Genomic DNA, 21740 nt, shown 5'->3' with positions numbered 1-21740 from the left:
CTGCAAACAAAGTTTTACGCCACTGATAACTGATTTGATGAAAGACTTTGTAAAGTGGTCCTTTTTCTCCGCCTTTGATTTCACTTGCTCTCCATGTCTATGTATATCTGTCCCTCCCTTGTTTTCTCTGTGCTTCTCTTTCTCCTCTATCGAGGCATTAAAGGAGGATTTAGATGGCTCTGTTGTTATTTCTGGAGCACAATGGATCACCCCGTGTAATGTAACCAAACCCTTTTCCTTGCTTTTAGCTGGTCCCTCCCTACAACATCCACACCTCTGCTCTCTGTCTTTTTTTCTCTTTCCCTCACACGCATACACCCCTTCCCTCCATCTCTTCCTCCAATTCTAAAGAATTAGACTGAGCGTAAATGGTGCCTATGGCAGGGGCAGACACAGGCACATATCCTCTCAAAGGGCTCCATTGACTGGTGTTTACTTTAGGCCAGGGACATTAGCCGCTGCTAAATCTACCTCAATCTGCCCCTCTCGGCTTCTCCAGTTCAGCATGTACTAGTCGTACTGTGACACAGACGCCTGCCTGCGCCCATATCACGGCACATAGCACAAGTGCGTGTGCTTGTGCATATACTTTCTGTCCATCCTTGTGTGTGTGTTTATTGCTTGTCTGTGTGTGAGATAGATGAGATTAGGCATGTAATGACTTATCTAATGACTAGCCTATCTGTGGTGGAAGAGCACAAGTGTACAGCAGTGTCAGGTAACTTGTGTGCATGCAGCCACAGCAAAGTTGACTAAACACAGGCAGGTTTTCAACCCAAATAATCATTAATTTGAGAGTTCTTTTGAGAGTTTTGTGCGTAATAATGAAACGGAGGACTAAAAATGCTTGTCATTGAAAGAAAATTAGATACGATGCACGCCAAGACTAACGGGCACTTAGTGCACACATTTAGCTGAAATTCATATTCTTTCCTGAACACTATCATGAAATAACAATAATTTCTCTGTGTTGCTCTCATTAGACAGGGGAGGGGCCCGGCCAGAGCGAGGCATTTTACTGTAATTTTCTCATTTTCTCTCTATGATGCACATCTATTACCTATCATTAAAGTGGACTACAGATCAAACTCACACAGAAAGACACATGCTGAATAAAGGCAGAATCTTAGCAAATGACTCCACAGATTAATTAGATTACCCCCCCCCCCCCACACACACACACACACACACACAGAGCCATAACCTTGTGTAAAAGTCACACACACACACACATATACATACACATACACATACACACACTGACATGCAAATGTGCACACACAGACAAACAAATCCTCTTTCAGGAATCAATAATTCAGCTAAAGAGAAGCACATGCTACGCCCCACTGCACTAATCAATAGAACGCCAAATGTTATCTTTTCATCTCTTTCTCTGACTTTCACATTCTAATCTGGGATGACTAGCTCGTGCTGGACAACATCATACAACACTTAAATTAAAATAGAATACAGACAAAGACAGGGGAAAGAAGGGACCTCAAATTCAGAAGGCGTCTCGGTTTACTCTGACAACGTTAGCTCCTATCTTTACAATATAGTCCTTAGTTGTAACTGGGCACAGATGTTCTGTACATTTTTTATGCATAAAATCTCAGATATGCGTCATAAAATGGAGGCGAGAGAAGGAGAATGGCAACACTTTAGTATGAGTTACACCCTCTGCCCCTCCCCCTCCCTTGAAGTTATTTATGCCCCCCACCCACATCTCTTAGGAGAATGAGGCCATACCTTGAGAATGCAGCAACGAAGCTAAATAGAAAGACCTGTGTGATTTGAGAATGATGACTAAATCGGAGTGGAGTGTACGTGTGCTAAAAAGGGGACCAGCAGGGAATGTGCGTGGATGTGTGTGCCAAAGTGAGTGCTGGGTGATTTTGTCGAGTGTGTGGACTGAACCTACCAGCCAAGGCCCCTGTAATCGAGCTATCAATGACCATTAATGAGAGATAGAGCTCCACAGCCCTCTCGGCCAGACTGCACAACTCTCTGGCCTCTCTTCCCGCCTCCCTTTCTCCTACTGACCCAGTCTGTGGATCTATCACATCAACCTAAGAGGCCACTGGCTAAGTTAACCAACCATGAAAATGAAAATGAATGTTGACGGCTGATTTATAAACGGAAATGTATGCTCTACTCCCTCCCACCCACACCTGCACTATGGGTCGCGTTTGCATGACACAGGACCCTAGCGGCTCGCTCAAGGATCAATCGCTGACGGTGGCAAGATCGGATCTGCGCCGACCTTGGGAGTGAACTGCAGCATCGGCGAAGGAGGCAGGGGGCTCTGTTGCAACAGTGCGGGCAGGCAGAAAGCGAGAGGAGGGAGGAAGAGGGGAAAAGAAAAGTGGAAGGGAGGGAGGGGGGAATAGAGGGGCATGCCCTGATTGAGAGGCCCCCGAGATGAGCAACTCTGAGATATGAGAAGAGGGGAGGGAGGGAGAGGGGGATGATGGAAGGAGTAGTGGAGGGGGTGGGAAGCCATATGGCTGCAGCACAAATGTATTAAACTATAAATCAGGGTGAGAGCTAGTGGACTGCCAGGTGGGGCTGCAGGCAGGTCGTCCCTGCTGGAAGCGCACTGTTTCACAATCCAGGATGAAAACCAAACTGCTATTTTGCTTTTTTGTGCTTTATCAATTTTGTTGATGCATTCTTTTCATTACGTAATTTTCTTTCTGCCTTATTTCCTTGCTATACTGTAAACTGGGGAAATTTGCCGCATTTTAACGTGAAATTGTGTGTTGCGTTGTATTTGAGCGTTTTGATACCGCTGCGGATAAAACAGCTGAGCTTTGCAACTGATATACAAAAATTATTCTTTTCAAAACCTTTCAATAAAAGGAAAAACTTTTGTTATAGGTTTCCTTATCGAGATCAGGATGAAATCTGATTATAGAAGTAAATCAGCTAAAAAATCTGTCCAATCAATCAATCAATACCAGCTCTCAATACTCTTTACATTTTGATAGTCCATGATAAGGTACATTTGGGTCAAGTTTGATACCCTGCCCCACATTAAATATTCCTCCACACATGCAATGGGAGATAGACATAAATGTGAATAAAATAAAAATAAAAAATATATATTTGTGATTTTTGTTTAAACAAAAAATATCACATACACCAGTACATTAGCAAAGACATGAGATTTAACCGTTACACAGAGTGTAATTGCACACTTTCAGCTATCTCGGTGCATCAGCGGAACAAGACAAAAATTTGTGTTACACATGTGGTGGTGGAAATATATAAATCCTCCAAGGGCTTCAATTTAATCCCTTGATGATTTCTGGGTAAATTGTCCAGCCAGTGTCCTGGCAGCCATCAGTGCCCAGTCCTGGTCTTCAGTCCCAGAGGCACTGATGCACACTACAGCTAGAGCAAACATGGGCAGCCTTCCTCATGCCTGCTCTCCGTCAGAATCATACCGACCATCACTGTAACAAAAGCAGGGTTCATAACCTGTTTATCCCCTCTTTCTAAAGCGCTACAATGAGACATTTTGTCCTGGTTAGTGAAACAGCAACTTCATAATTAAATGTTTTATTTGCCTCAATCAGAAAAGTGGCATCAAAGCCTTTAAACAATGGCCTACATTCAGCTTCACAATACTTAATTAGTGAATTAAATGTGGATCATAATTCTCTCATTTGTTTTAAAATCTCTATATATACAGCACTGTATCACATCAAGATCTCATCAGTTTGTAGGTGATGGATGGATGAATGTATGATGGATGTATGATGGATGGATGGATGTAACTTGACAGCTCCCAGTAATGGTCTGGTAGGCTGGACTAACTTTAAGCCTTGATCCCTAATCCTTTAATCAGACACACAAACAGTCACACATATACGCGCTGACATAGACATCCAAACTCCAACGATGTATCTGCCATCTGAAACCATCACAGCCAAGGCCACCTATCCATCAAATCCCATCTTCACTGAGGGATGACAGGGGGATGAAGAGAAGAGGTGCGGGAGGAAGGGGAGGAGGGAGGGAGGGAGGGAGGGAAGGGGTGATGAGGATGAGTGGGTGGGTGGGAGGCAGGACAGGAGTGTAGGAGTAGATGAGTAGGCTTGAGGAATGCAAGAACAGCAGAAGAGCAGCGTACCTTGGTCTGGAGATAGTGGGGGTAGTAGTAGGTGTACTGAGGGTACATTGGCTGCTGCTCCAATCGCTTGCCCATGTAGCTGGAATCCTTAGCACTGAGGCAGGGAATGGTGACACAGGGGCGGAAGCTGGCAAGTAGCTAGCAATGAAATAGAGGCAGCGGAGGGGCTGTGTGATTCCTGTCTTTGCTGTCCACACCACTGTGTCGCTAGCCAGTTCTCCAGGGAGAAGACAGGCTCTGCGTGCCGGACAGCAGCTGGGAGAAGGTCTGCTCCTGATGGTGAAGCTCCTGATGAACTGGTCCAGAGCCTCAGTATCGGGCCGATGCTCACTCAGTCTCTCACTGCTGGATCAATGGAAATATTTCCACGAGAGCTAGAACCACAAGCGCTGTGTCCGTCAGTGACTGGTATCTGGATAGTATCGAGCGATAACGGTGAGAAAGAAGAGGAAAGAGAAGACGTGAAGAGGTGCAAGTGGCAGTAGCTCTGGCAGTCCTGTAGATGTTGGAAAATGGGAGAAGGAAGAAGAGGAGGACAGGAGGAGGAAAGGGATGGCAAGGAAAACGGGAGAGGACGTATAGGTTCACTTCTCTATTTGAGCTGTTTCAGTCCAGTCTTTCGCATGGGCTTTAATCTGCCTCGCTCTCAGACACACTGTGAATCTGACTCTCTCTCACTGCCCCTCTCTCTCACTGCCCCTCTCTCTCTCTCTGTCCCTCTCTTACATACACACACCCTCTCTCTCTTTCTCAATCCTCTGTAGTCTGAACCGACGGTGGCTGCGTGCTGTCCTGTTTGACAGAGGGTAGATATCCTCAGCACCGGTTGTCAACAGATGCACTTTGTGCACGAAGCCGAATCACAACACAAGAGCACAGACACGGAAAGCAATCTCAGTCTGTAGCGATCGAGCCAGCAGGAGCGCAGATAACACAGAGAAATTATCCCAGTTTCTAAGTAATGTGACACAAGCGAGTATTAAAAAAATCCACCCGTTGCTAAGTCAATCCACCGGGTTCAAGATAAAAGACGAGTAGGGGGAAAAAAACACAGTGACTGTGTCCCAGGTGCCCAGTAGAGAACGAGTCCCTCGTCTGCGATCCTCCTTCTTCCTGCACTTGTAAAATGTGTTCCTTATTTCGTCCTTGGCTCTCTCACACCTCTAAGCAGCCTGCCTCGTTCTCTTTCCCTCGGTCACACAGTTTCTCTCTCTCTCTCTCTCTCACTCTCGTGTGCGCTTTCTCTATCACTCAGTGTCTCTCTCTCTCTCTCCTCCACACTGACAGGGCGGTAAAGGGGGCTCGTCCGAGGCTGCAAACAGAGCAGACTTCCTCCTCCTTCACCAGCCCAGCCAGTAGGAGGGTCTTTAGCAGCTCTGTGAGAGAGTGGGATCCAGACACAGACAAGCAGGCTGCAGCGTTTCCACAACACGGGAGAAAGCAGGGAAGAGGAGTGGAAACGAGAGGGGGATGGCGTCAGCGCGAACTGTCGATTCCCCCTACTGGCTGCATGCGGAGCTACCGCCTGGAACACACTGGGTCCTCACTTTCTCTTAACAAACTAGGATGATTTAACCTCAATACTGGTAAACTACTTTCCATGTTAAAACTTTTAGAACCTTTTAGTAGATATATATTTCAAGGCCAATGCCTACTTGACTGGGGACCATGTTCTTATACTTTTTGATCACCCTGTTGTACTTTATTATTGTACACATGTACTTTAATCAAGCATATGGATTAGATATGCAAAAGCTATATTTTTTTGTATGTGTAGTTTTGTGTAAACGCATGAATTAGATCAGAAAACAGTCAATAAGTTTTGGGATAAAACTAGTAAATTTGTCTTTCACTAGAGGGTGAACAAGAAAAAGTACAGCAGGCACTCACTTTTAAGAGCTATAATCACAAACTCTACATGTAAAGTCGGTGAACAACAATTCCTTAGCATTGACAGCAGAAGTGAAAGGAAAGCTGCTTCCTTTGTGACATCCAAAGATGACATTGTATGAATCCTCTTTGGATTGGCCGTGACCATGACCAAAAATGTCCAGCCTGTGTTTGCCTGATTGCAATAAACCTCAGCTAAATTCTTAATTACATAAAGACCAAAATCATGCATGCGGAAAAAAAACACTCCCACTCCTTTCTTTCATCTCATACACAAACACGTTGTCAGGCACCTACACACACACACACTAGGATAGAAATGAACCTCAAGTCCTTGTGGGTATCTCAGTAACTCTGAGGCCACAAGTTCAGGAACCTCATTTTTCACTCAATTAGCAAATCAACTTGGTTTTCATTTAAATCATCTGACATGAGTCCTGTAGGAAAAACACAGCCAAAACTTCACCATAAAAATGACTGGACGGGAAACAAAAAATCTTTGGGCAATTTCCACAGCTGAAAATACACCTCTGACTTTGATTAGTTTAGTTTTGTATTTCATCTGTTAAACTTGAGAGCATTACACAAAAACCTGTGAGGCTGATAAGTCTCCTTCTCAAATATTAAGAACCCAACTACAAACTTCTAGCGCAAAACTCAGAACGGGTGAGTTCAGCTTAAAAAAAATACACTTTCTTTACCTCTTAGTATATTGATAATTACTTTTGTTTTATCTGTTGTACTTGATTATTTGATGAATTAATTAATCAATTGAAAGGAAATGAATCAATGATCATTTTAAAAGTTTTGCAATCTACTGTTTTCAAGCATGAGAATTTGTTTTCGCAATGTAGACACACAATGTAGTACAAATGCCACATATTTTATGAGAGCTATGTGTCTGAAAGGGCCCAGTGCATGTGGACAGACTTAATCAATACCAGGAACCAAAACAGAGCTTTGAAGGAAAAGGGTAGCCTTTTACTGATATAGAGAGGAAAATATAAGTATCAAATAGGTCACTTTTATCGGTAGGGAAGAGATGAGTCTGATATTGATTGCGGATTACCAGATTAACAGCCTCTGGATAGATACAAACTCTTAGCATCTGGGGAAAGGCAGAGAGTAGAGAACAAAGACAGTAAGATGGACTAAGGGCAAATGAAGAGAGCAATAGAAAGAGAGACACCAGGAGAAAATAAGATAAGAAATGTTGGGAGACAGAACCTGAAGAAGGCCCAGAGAAAGAAAAGATTCATTTGTCTTCATAACATGTGTGTCCATTGAGCAACTACGTAAATCATCTCTATTATTCATTTACAGCATAAGGCACATCATTTCCCGTTTTCACTTAAAAATACTTAGGATAAAAGAGTAGAACAGAGTAAAAGGCCAGTTTACAGCCATTTTCAACCAGGTTTTGTCCACATGGGACCAAAATTCATGTTTTCTGCTGCATATGATGCCTCTACGAATAGAAAGTGAAGACTACAATGGAGCAAAAAATGGAAATGAATGCATCAAGGGTGTACAATAAATAACTGTGTTGGCACAGTGTTGTGGTAAATGTTTGATTATCACACATTTTTTCACATGGTTTTGGGAAATGATAACAGCCATTTCTGCCTTTTTTTCAGACAAACAATAACTAAATAATAGAGAACATAATTGGCAGATAAACCCAAAAATGAATATAAATGTTAATTGAAGCCCTAATCCAATCCCATATCCGTAATATAATAAATACATAAATATATATTTATTTATTAAATATGGACAATTTGCTACTATTTCTTACAGCAACCTGACCAACTTTTTCTAAAGTTGATTCAAATTAGTCGACACAGAATGGAAACAGGAGAGTACCATTACACAGACAGTGGTCAGCTAAACCATTAATATTCATTAATCCAACCATTAAGAATTAAAAGTCGGGAACTGAGACTTGACTCTTGAAACTAAAGAACTTGACCTGTGGCCCTGAGGACAGCAATAGAAACTAGCTTGAGTGCCGGCTGACGTGAACTTTCAGCCTCTACCCATGAGTTGGCAAAGGTTAGTTTATAGAAGCAATTTCAAGCTATGTGACTGGAGAGCAGCAACGCACGCTGTGTGTAAATATATGACAACACTTTTGTCTCGTTCTTTGGAAGCAGACTGGGAGGTGTGTGTTTGACTGTGGTCTGAATAAGCGGGACTGATGTCACAGACAGGTGATTTGCAGCCAAACATTTTATGGTAAGAGAGAAAGAGTTCTATTGTTATTAATACTGATGCAACATGTACTCAGAAATCAACTAAAAAGATTCCACTGCCAAACATTCAGATTCTTTGAAAGGAGTTCAGACAGAGAAGCAGGTTTGAAAAGTGTTTCCCAGACAGACTTCTTTTTGTTTCAATCTACTTTGTAGACTATTGCAGTGGTGAAATGTAACTAAGTACATTTGCTCAAGTACTGTACTAAAATTTGAGGTACATGTACTTGTACTTTACTTGAGTCTTTTCATGCCACTTTCTACTTCAACTTGGTTATATTTCAGAGGGAAATATTGTACTTTGTACTCCACTACAATAATCTGACAGTTTTAGTTGATATTACTTTACAAGTTTTTGCACACAAAACAGATTTAGTTTATAAAATAGGATGTATTATTGTACATTAAACTATGCAACAATATATCTGCCTACAAGTCTGTCTTAAATAACATTTTCAATGCATTACTTTACTTGTAACCAATTATTTTTACAGTGTGGTAGTAGTACTTTTACTTAAATAAAGGATCTGAATACTTCCACCACTGCAGTTTTATACACTGGGTTTGCCACCCAGGACAACACACTGAGTGGGGGACCATTTCAAAGTGCATTCAGTGTTCTTCCCAGTGAAGGAGAACTGATCTAATTTACAAGCTCATTTGTCAGGCTAAAGCTCAAACTGTGCCTCGCTGCCATTTTAAATATTTAAAAAAAACTAAGAAGTATTCGCAAATACTTTGCAGCCAGGTGTTTCATACACTTTCTGCTCCTCCTCTGATCTGAGGTCTTTCTTTGGTACAATCCCCCTCTAAAAGAATCTAGTAAAAGTAGAATTTTATTTTATTATTTTGCCTGTTGTAAACCAAACCAGTCAAATTCTTTGTTGGTAAATTTGGTTGGTAAAAAGATATTTCAATTATACTAACATCCATGGCGATGTTAGTGTCCCGAAGAGCTGTCCTTTTGTTCATTGACTACTCTGACAACACCAGTTATTCTGCTAATGTCTTAAATCTCTATTAAAAAGTGAGAAAAAATGAGAGAAGAGGGATGAAGACATAGTTTAAGTGCAAAAACATAAAGAAGCTGAGTGGTAAGATGTCTTCTAAATTCAAAAAGAGTTAACTACAAAATGTTCCAATGCCAAAGGAATTCCTAGAAAGTCCATAATGACTTTGCCCTACTGCCCAACCCCTTCCTGAATGAGTCGACTGGACATCTTCAAGCTGCTGCAGAAACCAAGAGGCTTTGTTTCCTGTGGTTTGCTGGACAATCCCGTCATGGGTGTTTCCCAGAAATGACCAGATGCATGGAATTTGAGGGAATGCTGGCAAAGTGCCAGGGGAGGGGTGGTGGGAGAGGCGGAGGGCTAGAAGAATAGAGGTTAGGGGGAGAGAAGGGAAGTGGAACTGGGGAACAGCAGGGCCTGGTATTCCTGTAAAAACCCTGTTGCCTTAAGCAGTGGTTCTACTGGGAGATACCCAAGCATAAGAAGATCATCTTACATATTTTATGCAAACCTACTGATGAAGCATGACTAACCAGCTTCTCCGGGGCATTCTGCTCACAATGAAGTGAACGATGTCCAACTATGATAGAGATTCTTAGAATGTGCTTGTGTTATGGATTACAGCAGCTATCCTCTGATTATAGTTTACAATAAAGTGAAAAAACTTGACAGAATGTTAATGATCACTCCAATTAGGAACAGACTGATAAACAGATGTTGCTCAAATGCCAGTGTTTGCTTTACCACAGACGATCACTTGGTACAGATAATGAAGTTGATATGAATCTGTAGTATTGCTACAAACACAATTAAAGCAAAATCTAATTTAGCTAAATGGGAAGATATGCTAAGACATACAATGCCAAATCAATTGTTAAAAAAGGATACTTTAATAACTTCAATTATCCAAGTGTATGAGGTTTACAACAAAACTACAATTGAAAAGAAGAAAAGCCCAAACCGCAGGAAGAAAAAGAGGGTGGAGGACCTCTGAAGTGGCTCAAGAGGGCTGCATGGGTTTCAATTTGTCTTCATACTGTTTTTTTGTAGTTCATTCCCATTGTGAGATAACTTATTTGATTACGTGATTAACAAGAAATCAGCAAGCCAATTAGATTATGTTCATATCGGCACAAAGACAAATTACACACGCAAAAAAAGGCGTATTGAATATAAATCATAGTGGCAGTCTCCAATCAGAAGAATTAGCTGAAAACAAAGATTAATTTCTGTATTTGTAAATAGTCAAGCTTAGCTAAGAATAGCAAGTGAATACAAGAAGTCAACTGAACGTTCTAAACACCCCACCTCCCCTATTTCTTTTTAAAAAACTCTCTTTGAATTCAACAGAGTTACATACTTACATGAAATACATTTGTTTTCCATTTTCATTTCCATAATCATCAGAACCTTTGTGCGTCTCAGTATGTTCTTATGTTAGCAATATGTGTGTAGGTTCACCACATCTCCGACACATGGAATTCCTTAATACATTCTTATCAGTGCACTTATGGATGACAGCCTGAAGTAATTCAACACATTCGCCCTCTGAGTATATCATTTTCCACAGCGCAAAGAGCAGAGTGATATAGTCAAGATATGATTGCAGAGAGCTTCTCTTTATTTATATTTCCTTATATATGATGGTCTCATCACCTGGTTTGGGCTGTTTATCTAATACTCCTACATTATGATGTAAAAAGGGCGGACTGATTCATGAGACTTTTGATAAACACCAGGCAGATTTCCAGTGAGTCATTAGCTTCTATCACAACACAGAGGAGAGTAATGCAGGCTTAATGGGGAGGAAATATGAGACCAGACGTGCATACGAGTAAAAAATGACTCACAGCAAACCTTACTATGCCCGGCATGAGACATGCAATAGACCTAAAAGACTAATCTGTGTACACTTACTGTACTTGATCTCTCTTCCAAATGTGTAATGTACTGTATATGCAAGTCTTGCATTGACCGATTTGTTTTTCCTGATAAACGTGATTCAGAAAATGTGTTACAAATGAATTTCTCCTGGGAAAAGAGGCCCACAGCCATTGTGGACTTTAAATGTGTGTATGTGAGTGTGCAAGTGTATTTTGCTTGTGCTTTATTGTTCGTGAAACTTCATTCAAAGTCAAGTGGTCTACAGCTGTGGCAGTTCCAGGTCTGTTTTTTCTCTGTGTGAAAAAAAATAAGTAAAGCAAAACGTCTCTGAGGAAACTCAAGAGATCACAGGAGGGTCAAGGTAATTCTGACACAAAAGGTGAAAACACTTCAGTGGAGCTCAGAGATCACACTTCCTGTGTGGCTTCATTGCTAACCCTAATATATATAAACTGCAACCTAGAGGCCGGCAATGTCCTTTTGTGAACCCGCTCGACTCCCACTGCCAGGGACACAACATAGCTACGACGCAGCGAATGAGGAAGAGATGATGCCAAGAAATCTCTGCATAATAAGGAATTAAGTGCTGCACAGGCAGAGAGAGTGTGAGTTTAAACAATAGATATTTTCCATGTAGACGTGCAAAGCCAAAATATTCAAAATCTACATTGTTTGGAATATGAAAAAAGCAGCAGACCCCACAGAGAAAGGCAAAAATGACTCACATTGCAGAGGGATGTTAAGAGGCCCATCAAAGCTTCATCACAGCACACTTGTGCATTTTGCTTTATTCATTGTGTTAATGCCCTAAATAGATCTAAGTGCAAAGTCATTCATTCTTATCAGTGCTCCTTTTTTTGTCTTTTTGAGAATGCTTTTGGGAAAATAAGAAGATCGGCAAGTGTTTGACAGTTACTGCAAATACATTCTAAGCATAAACCTAACATACAGAAGGTTATGTTTGTATACTTGAAGGTGTCTGTGTGTGTGTGTGTGTGTGTGTGTGTGTGTGTGTGTGTGTGTGTGTGTCTCTCTCTCTGTGTTAACTGGTTCATGGGCAAGCATGTCTGAAGTAATAGAGAAAGGTGCTGAGGGTTCTGCCCATAGCAGATAGAGATAGGAGATTGGGGAAAGAGTTATAGCTAGCAGCAACAGATCCGTATAGGCCTATGAAGCTCAATGCTGCCTGCAATTGAGCAGGATGGGATGGGAGGACAGCAGCAATGTTTTAAAGCACTGCTAAGCCATCCTGGAATGAAGTGAAATGACCACATGTCACACAGAGATGAGAAGTGAGAGGGAGGGGACAGGCAGAGTGAGAAACAGTGCAGAGAGTAAGGAGAGAGAGAAAACAGAGTGTGTCGTTCTAAGAGGAATATTTCAGGGTGGTAAATGGAGCAGAACTCCATTCCAGCTCCTCTCTTAACCTCCCCCGGTGTCTCATCCTCTGCATGCAAAGCACTAAGCCCAGGAGACAAAGAAAACAGAGAGAGCTGAAGAGACAGGCTTCAGGACAAAATAACACTGAATGAATAGACAGTTTGCCCATGCATTTGTTTTAACATAAAAAAGCATACAGAGGCGTAGAACAGTGGTGAGAATTTGCTCTGTTCATAATTACCATTCTGACAGTTATTTAGTTCAAACGGTAAAAAGGTGAAGGCCACTTACCCTGACGACAAAAGCAACCACCTGGTATGTCACCAACTTGAATACCTTTCGGCTGCTCATTCAACTTCTGTTTCCTAATGATAACTAAGTTTTAAAGGGGCAATAATCAATAACCAACAGATTGCATGACTACTTTTACTGTATGTAAAAGGGGTTGCTTAAAGTGATGAACTCACAGATAACTATCAAAAGACCATTACGTTTCTTACAGCTTTATGGAGCTTTGCAGCATCTTTCAACTCATTGTTATGTTTTTCACCTGCAGTGTTGCTGTGTTGGTTCACTGTCACTGCTCTCATAACATGAAATACAAAGTCATCAACTAGCTGGTGAGCACAGTGGAGCATTTAGCAGCTAAAGAGACAGATATTTCCCTAAGGAGTCAGAGAACAAAACATAGCTAAGAGGAGCCTGAATGATGTACTTAGATTGATTAAGTGGCTAGAAAAATGACTCTCCATAACTGTAATTGATGCTTCATACTGGATGTATCAATAGGCTATTGTTTGCTAACAAATTCTCATTTACACTTTAAATGGTGATAATATATCATTGTTGCATTTAAAGCTCGTTTCCACTGCCCCTTAGTGGCCAAGAAAAATGTTGTTGCAGGTTTAAGTAGTGCTGTGTAATGTCATCCACTGTTTTTTTAAGAGATGTTTTGGAATTAGGTTTACTATCCTGGGAGCTGTTGACCCTAGAAAAGCCAAATATGGACAAGGGGCAGTAAGCCTGGAACGACTGCCAATGTTGATTTTGATAGGCTGAGACACTTCCTTAACTATTACTACATACTAAAACAAATGTGTCTTTATGCCTTAATATTTCGTTAATGAAACAATGATCCCCAAATTGTCAGATGTGAAATTAAGTCATGGGAACATAGAAATAAAGACTTAATGGTCTATTTAACTTTAAAGGGCGGAACAAATGCAATATTAAAGACTTTTGCACAATGAATGGGCAGAGTAATGTAAGTTGTATACGTCTTAATGAGATAAGTAACTTTAAGCGTGCTTGGCATGCTCGACATTATAGTGCAACTTAAAATGGGCAGCATATCTTTGACATGCAGTACATTCGTTGGAACATTGTCATGGGATTTGTATAGTGTAATACTGCCAGATGGCACTAAGGTACTAGAAAGCAGATAGTAGATGATTAAGAACATTCACATTATGGTGCAACTCCACTGGGTAACATTTAGATATCAGTGTGTAAGACTTTCAGGTTGATGCACTTTGAGATTGCCTCATTGGCGGCGCCTGTATAATTACTAGTACTGAAGTTATAAAAGTGAACTAAAGGAGCAAAGTGGCTTCAACAAACCTGCCACCTTTCACAAAACAAACGCTGACTGCTGAGAGAGGACAAAGGAAGGGAGAGTGTTATACAAAGGATTCACATTTCAAACAATTATTTACTTTCAGAGAGTTGAGTGAGTGTCATACAGTTATAGGTAGAGATGATACAAAGGATAGAAAAATATCAACATTTTTGAGAACAGACAAAGAACCAGCTGACACATTTTCATACGTGTCAATACTGTGGCCCAGATTCTTTGTGGTCCTATTAAACTAAACTATTTTATAGCAGCAACGAAGTATGCAATAACATGTGTCTCTGCTTTGTGTGTCTCCATCAAGCTCTTTCCTCCAACAAGACTTGTTCAAGCGCTCTGTTTCTGCTGCCAAAACAACACACAGTGGAACTTTCAGAAACAGTGCTGTTAAATAAATCAAAAATACCCCTGCAGCTGAGCTCAGCGGCAAAATCCGACACAGTAACAGAATCGTGGATTCAGCCATTCTTCTTTTTTTAATTAATACATATAGACAAAAAAGTAGTGTAGTATTTCAGAGACAAGAGTAAAGTTTTAAAGCCAAAACAACAAACTGGTGATGCTGCAGTACTCATTACAAAACAGAAACACATTTTGCTAGATCCTTATACCACTGACTTGTGGAAAGGTAGTGTTTTTACCTGAAGCAACAGCGGCTCCTGGAGCAGCCACAAAATGTAAAAGCAATGGACAAAGTTTCAGCCAATGCGGAAATGCCCTAAACCTGCATTCTATCTAATTTCCAGCAACTGGGGCGTCTACTCTTACCTATCAATCATGACAGAGGCTTAGCAATGTGTTTCCATGACACCATGTAGATACAAATATAACTTGTTTTTGGGTGTTGTCCATTATTTTCATCTTAAACTTTAACCTTTTACATCAAAGAGAATTGGAACATTTGGTAGCCTAATATAAGTTTTGTTCAGCTACCACTAGCATTAGATGATAACTTAAGGTAAGCGAATTTCTGTACAGTACCCAGAGGACCACATTTATCCGCCGGTAGTCTATATCGACGACGGTTCATTTCCGGGATTGTTCAGGTGCCTCATTGTCCCTCATATCGGCCCTGATGTGCGTTAACTTCCTCTTTGTTTGTGTTTGCATGGTCTATTTATGAGGACTATGGTCAACTTCTCATCAGATCTCTGCAGGGTAAATCCAGACAGCTAGCTAGACTATCTTTCCAATCTGAGTTTCCCAATCACGTTTCACGAAAACAAGTTCCATCCCAAGGCTATTTTGCTAAAGCACTCTTGCTTTGTCCGGCGCTTAGCACAGCCCATGATGATTGTGATTGGTTTAAAGAAATGCCAAGAAAACAGAGCATGTGTTTCTCCCATCCCAGAATGCTGGTAGGTCTTGCAAGCACATAAAACACTGGCTTGGCTGTGTCATCCTCCCAGCTCCACTGTCTCGTCAAGAATCCTCACATCCAGTTGCAAAAAAGCAAGATGCCTGTTGCCAAAATGAAGGCTTCAAAACAGCAGTCCACAAACCAATGAGTGACATCATGGATGCTACGTCCACTATTTTTACAGCCTATGGGAGCTAGAGTGCGGATCGGGCCGGATTTTTCTGTCCGAGCCCGGCCCGCGTCCGTCAGAGCAGTAACCGAACCCGACCCGAGCCCGACACGCATTAAGATATTTATGTCCGAGCCCGACCCTAGCCCGACACAGTTAAAATCCCATTTGTTTCTCATACTAATGACACATGTACGTTTGTTTGTGTGGAAAGCCCGCTTTTATTAAGCAATTGTAGGAAACAAATTTCCGCATACAGGAAGACGGATGTTAGGGTAATATTTGACATTTATTTTAATCCAAAAACGAACATTTGCATCAGGTGAAACAGGCCCATTGGTTACCTACATAATAAGCTGTTTTAAATTCAAAATGTTCATCGCCTTATCGCGCTGATGTGACCGAGCCCGACCCGAACCCGAGCATCCTTTCTAAAAATCTGTTCGAACCCGGCCCGGCCCGTCGGGTACCGTCGGGTCCCGTCGGGCTCGGGTCGGGTATCCATCCTCTAATGGGAGCACACCAAGGGCAGGTGAGGAATGGCACAGTCAGAAAAAGACGCAGTATTAGAGGCTCCAGAAAGCACTGGAAGGAACAATGTGAAAAGTGGAAGACACTGGGCTGGCATTGGGAGAGACATTGGGGAGAAACTACGATGTGGATGTAGCAGAGGATGATGTATTGGCTGTAATAACAGTGGCTAGAATACAGGGCAAATGATGGAGGAAAAAGAAACCAATAATTTAGGAAAGTTTCAGTGTACCACAGTGTACCAAACTGCTAGTTTCCCTGTTTACAGCTGACAAAATTACAGAACTAATCAAGTTTGCTGCTTAACTGATTCTCTTTTCCGGTTATACCTGTACAAGGCTTAGAGCCTGAACTTGTCTTGGATAAGAAAAACAGCTAACAACTTGTGATCATTCTACCAATGCAGACAAACAGTTTGTCAAAGTAATAAAACAGATTTCAGTATAATAAATAAACACACACGTTGCATCCTCTAAACATTTAAAAAAAAAAAAGAGGATAAAGGTAGGATTTCTTACAAGGCTGTTGCTTTGCACTGTCGTCTTATTGCCTGGTATTTCTGAAAAGGTACATTTTACTATAATGTGATATTACTACCTTTAAATAACAAAAAAACTTAATTTATATAAAACATGCCATTGCCTCAAGGAACTTTACAATCTGTGCATCGGATTGTAACTTGTTGCATGGTAAAATTTACTTTTCTTGCAACATTTAAAAGAATTGTACTTCTCCAAGTGACTGCGTGTGAGAATGAATCGCTGCAAGACAAACAAATATATTTATTCACGCAAAATGAGGCATATTTTTAATTGTAACTGAAATGTATTTTTCGAAGGACTATAAGAAACAAACAGGTCTACAAAATGAATTTACAAGAAATTCTGAATAGAGAAACCAAAACCAGAATTACTACATCTATAGACTATTTCCGATTTATGTGATATTACACTGACTCACTTACTGCTTTAATGTTTCCAGATTTAGATCAAGACGATGAGCTGATTAGAACGGCCCCACAGCGGTGACGTTTTGGGTTTTTTGAGCTGTTTGTTTAATAGCCAACTTGGAAGAAAGCGAACATTTCGACAATAAACTACATCAACAGTATGTGGAGTTAAACTGGACGGGCCCAATAGCCTCTGAATAGTTCTACTTTAAATTTCAACGTGGGCGACAGCCAACGGGTAGTCCATTATGTCTGCAGGACAAATAAAAAGGCTACCTTGTGCGTCGGCCCTATTTCTAATACCGTGGCATTGGCCTGCATGTTTCGGGGAAAAATATGAATCACAATTTTTTGGCTTAGAATTAATATCACAATTCTCTGCAACGATTTTTTTGACCATGACAAAACAAAACAAATTGGCATTACCAGACAGCTTCTTTTTTTTCACCTATAGCACATTGTGCATCACCACAAGCCTGTAAACATTAAGGCTTCAATGAAAAGAAGGGAGAGCCTTGCAGTGCTTGGGAGCACTTTAACACTTGAATTGTCTTTCCATCAACATGAAAAAAACACTTTTGTTGTCCCTATCTCAATGTTTTGTTGTTGTTTTTTTCAAAATTGTTATCGTTTTTGTCAAAATCAACATAGAGAAAACACTGTATACGAACAAAGACAAAAAGGGACCTACAAATGTAAGTTACAATAAGTTGTGTTTGGGCTAGAGTTATGAGTTCTGGAAAGCACTTTGTAACTTTGTTCAGAAAAGTGCTATAGAAATAAAGTTTATTATTATTATGGATATTGATATAATGTAAGGTCATCACTAGTATATAAATAATGAAATAGGATTTTGCCAAATTAATGTGTTACAATGTGTTCCTGTGTGTATGTAGCCATAGGCCTTCATCAAAATAGTAGAGGCCTCATCTATTTTTCCCCCCAAAAGGTTCATGTTCAGCCATCACTCATGGCTGTGTTGCATGATTGCATTGAAGGACCAGTATAATCAGCCATAATGCTTTACAGATGTTATGGGTGTTTTTAAAGCCAATACTACAGCTCCAGGCAGCCATATATGAAAACCCATCTGGGCACTGATGTCTGTGCGTGCAAGTGTGTGCGTGTCTGTATGTGTAGCTGAAAACCAGGGCATCAGTGAATCATTATGAATTAAGGTCACATCTAAAGCTCAGGATGTGTGATTTATGTTCCTCTGCTTTGCCCTGTCATTGACTAATCACCTAAACAGAAAGTAACAGGTGCAAACTGATTTTGTGAAGAACAATTTCACAGATGAGACGCTCCGAATTTACCATTACGGCCAAGAAACAGCACTAAGCCAGCAATGACATGTAAATATGACAGTCCACATGATCTGAACAAGAGAAGACACCGCTTTAAATCCCTGCAAGATCTGCCAACACCCTTCCTAAACCACCCTCTAACATCGCCCATTGTGTCCAACATCTAATATCAGCCACGAACCGCTGCTAAGTAAAGGCTGGTGGCATACCGCAGCCAGGAATTTGCATGGACCGCCCGCTCTTGTGAAATAGGAAATGAAACATGCGGAGGCTTGGAAGCTCCAACAGATTCTGGATATTCCTGTGGTCTGGCTCTCAGGATCTTGTGGCCAGGGACTTTAATTCCTAATGGTGGAGAACGTCAGGCTCTAGTCTGGACAGGAAATGCCTGCTAGGTGAAACATCCGCCCCAAAGAGCATTCATTCAGATGTGTCAAACACACAAGGTATCCCTATGAGCTGGATTGCTGCATGGGTAAACAAAGTGCTTTGTCATCATGACTACGTTCATTTGGATAGAATCCAGTAAGCTGCAATAGTATTTGAAATGAATTTTACAACTTGGACCAAGTTCTGTGGAAACTAGTCATTTATTTGAATAAAACACTGCAAAAGCTGGAAAACAATGCACCTGTTATAGTAGTGTAATATGCTGGGTTTACAGACGCCAGCCACCTTCCTGAGGAAACCCATTTTGGCCGCTTGTACCCTGGATCTCGTTCTTTTGGTCATGACCCAGCCTTCATGACCATAGGTGAGGGTAGGAAAGAACACTGGCCGGCAGATCCAGAGCTTTGCCTTCTGGCTCAGCTCTCTTTTTGTCACAACAGTGCGATAAACTGCATGAAATACCGCACCCGCTGCTCCAATTCTCTGACCAATCCCCTGCTCCATGGGCGCCTCACTCGCAAACAAGACCCCAAGGTATTTAAACTCCTTTACTTGGGGTAAGGACTCATTCCCTACCGGAAGAAGGCACTCCATCGGTTTCCTGCGGAGAACCATGGCATAAGATTTAGAGGTGCTGATCCTCATTGGTGACAAAGCGCAGCCCTGGCAGAGGCCAACTCTAACCTGGAACGAGTCTGACTTACTGCCGAGAACCCGGACCCAGCTCTCGCTTTGGTCATACAGAGATTGGATGGACCCAATGTACCCGCACTACTCGTTTGGGCTTACCATGTCTGTCCAGAATCCTCCCCCATCCCTGACCCAACTCACCACCAGATGGTGATCAGCTGACAGCTCCGCCCCCCTCTTCACCCGAGTGTCCAAAACATTCGGCCTCAGATCAGATGAAACAATTATAAAATCGATCATTGATCTTTGGCCTACGGTGCTTTGGTACCACGTACACTTATGAGCATCCCTATGTTTGAACATGGTCTTTGTTATGGACAATCCATGACTAGAACAGAAGTCCAACAACAGACAACCAATCTGGTTTAGATCAGGGAGGCCGTTCCAATCACGCCTCTCCAAGTATCTCCATCATTGCCCTCATGTGCGTTGAAGTCCCCCAGCAGAACTATCGGAGTCCCCTACTGGAGCCCCATTGGAATGTAACTCCATTCAAGGTCGCAAAGAAGGCCAAATACTCCGAACTATTGTTTGGTGCATATGCCCAAACAGTCAGAGTTTTCACCCCCATCACCTGCGGGCGTACGGAGGCGACCCTCTCATCCACCGGGGTAAACTCCAATGCAGCGGCGCTCAGCAGGGAGCTTGTGAGTATTGCCACACCCACCCGGCGCCTCACACCCAGGGGAACTCCGGAGTAGGACAGTGTCCAAACCCTATCAAGGAGTATGGTTCCAGAACCGAGACTATGCGTAGAGGTGAGCCCCACCAGATCTAACTTGTAGCGTTCCATCTCCTGCACAAGTTCCGGCTCCTTCCCCAGAGCCAGCCTCTGTTGCCCGGGTTTGGTCCGTCGAGGCCCCTGACCTTCGCTGCCACCCATGTGACAGCGCACCCAACCCCAGCGATGCCTTCCACAGTGGGTGTGCCCATGGGATGGAGAGAAGGGTGGCACGTAGCTTCTTCGGGCTGTGCCTGGCCGGGCTTCGTGGCAAACCCGGCCACCCAGCGCTAGCTGAAAAGCCCTCCGTCCGGGGCTGGCTCCAGACAGGGCCCCGGGCTTCCTCCGGGCAGGGGTACTCCCTCTCTGCTTACTCATTCATAGGGTTTTTGAAGCATTCTTTGTCTGGCCTCTCACCTGAGACCACTTTGCCACGGGAGACCCTACCAGGAGCACACAGCTCCAGACTACACAGCCCCCAGGTTCATAAGGACACACAAAACTGTCCACCACGATAAGGTGATGGTTCCCGAAAAAAAAAAAAGAAAAAAAAAAACTGAACTATATTTCCTAATAGAGTACGGAGGACATCTATGATGATGACAAATGGGAAGGTGTGTTTTACAATACTGCATATGGGCATGGATATATTTACAATATATAAACTGAGAAGCACTGGTGATACAAGCTTCAAATTTACTGTGGCAATGCCTTCCAATGCAGAGATAATTACTGTTGTCTACTTTATGCTCCTAGTATTCTCCTGAAAAGAATGACTAAAAAAATCTATCAGTTTTGGCAAGTGTTTTAATGATTTGATGCGTTTGCCTAAATAAAGAGAAATTTGCCATTATATACGGTAATTCCAGAATAAAAAATGAAGCCTGATATATTGCAGCATCTTGTGTTAATACTGTCAAATAGTGTGTGTGTGTTTGTGTGTGTGTGTGTGTGTGTGTGTGTGTGTGTGTGTGTGTTTGTGTGTGTGTGCGTGTGAACGTTGCTGTGGAAGCGGTCGCAAGACAGGGGAGAGGGAAGGAGGTGTTAGCAAGGGGTGTCATAAGTAAGTAAACGCACATTTGTACACAGAGACACACTCACAGCACTCAGTCACTCTGCCTCAGTATGCACTGTTGAAGCAAATTAAGGAAGCCTTGGCAGCCTTTTAATGGTCTGTCACAGTCTAACAGGTTTAGAGCACTTACAATGGACCCAGGCACTAAGCCCGACAGCTCGCGCTTAATTGTTCAGAACCTGTATGTCTGTGTGTGTAAGTGTGTGTACTGTTAGAGCCATTCTGTGCCCTTCTGTGCCAGTAACTAAAGTCATTGATTCTCATTATGAGGACAGATAAGATAGACACTTTCTGTCTGTCAGTCAGTCTGACAGACTGACTCAATAATATGAGTACGTTGTATATCTTATTATGAATG

General features: G+C 42.0%; 1 long non-coding RNA gene across 1 annotated transcript; it reads right to left on the bottom strand.

Annotated features, from left to right (window-relative positions):
• Positions 1-322: 322 nt before the first annotated feature.
• Positions 323-20826, bottom strand: LOC117956212. Its single transcript, XR_004659202.1, has 3 exons — positions 20682-20826; positions 6219-6223; positions 323-337 (listed from the first exon to the last, which is right to left on the bottom strand). It is a non-coding gene; the product is annotated as an uncharacterized LOC117956212 (long non-coding RNA).
• Between the last annotated feature and the right edge of the window lie 914 nt (positions 20827-21740).

Source organism: Etheostoma cragini, chromosome 14 (assembly GCF_013103735.1).
Source record: "Etheostoma cragini isolate CJK2018 chromosome 14, CSU_Ecrag_1.0, whole genome shotgun sequence".
Taxonomy (NCBI): domain Eukaryota; kingdom Metazoa; phylum Chordata; class Actinopteri; order Perciformes; family Percidae; genus Etheostoma; species Etheostoma cragini.
Note: the sequence above shows the minus strand (reverse complement) of the source record. Positions and strands in the feature narration are given on the sequence as shown.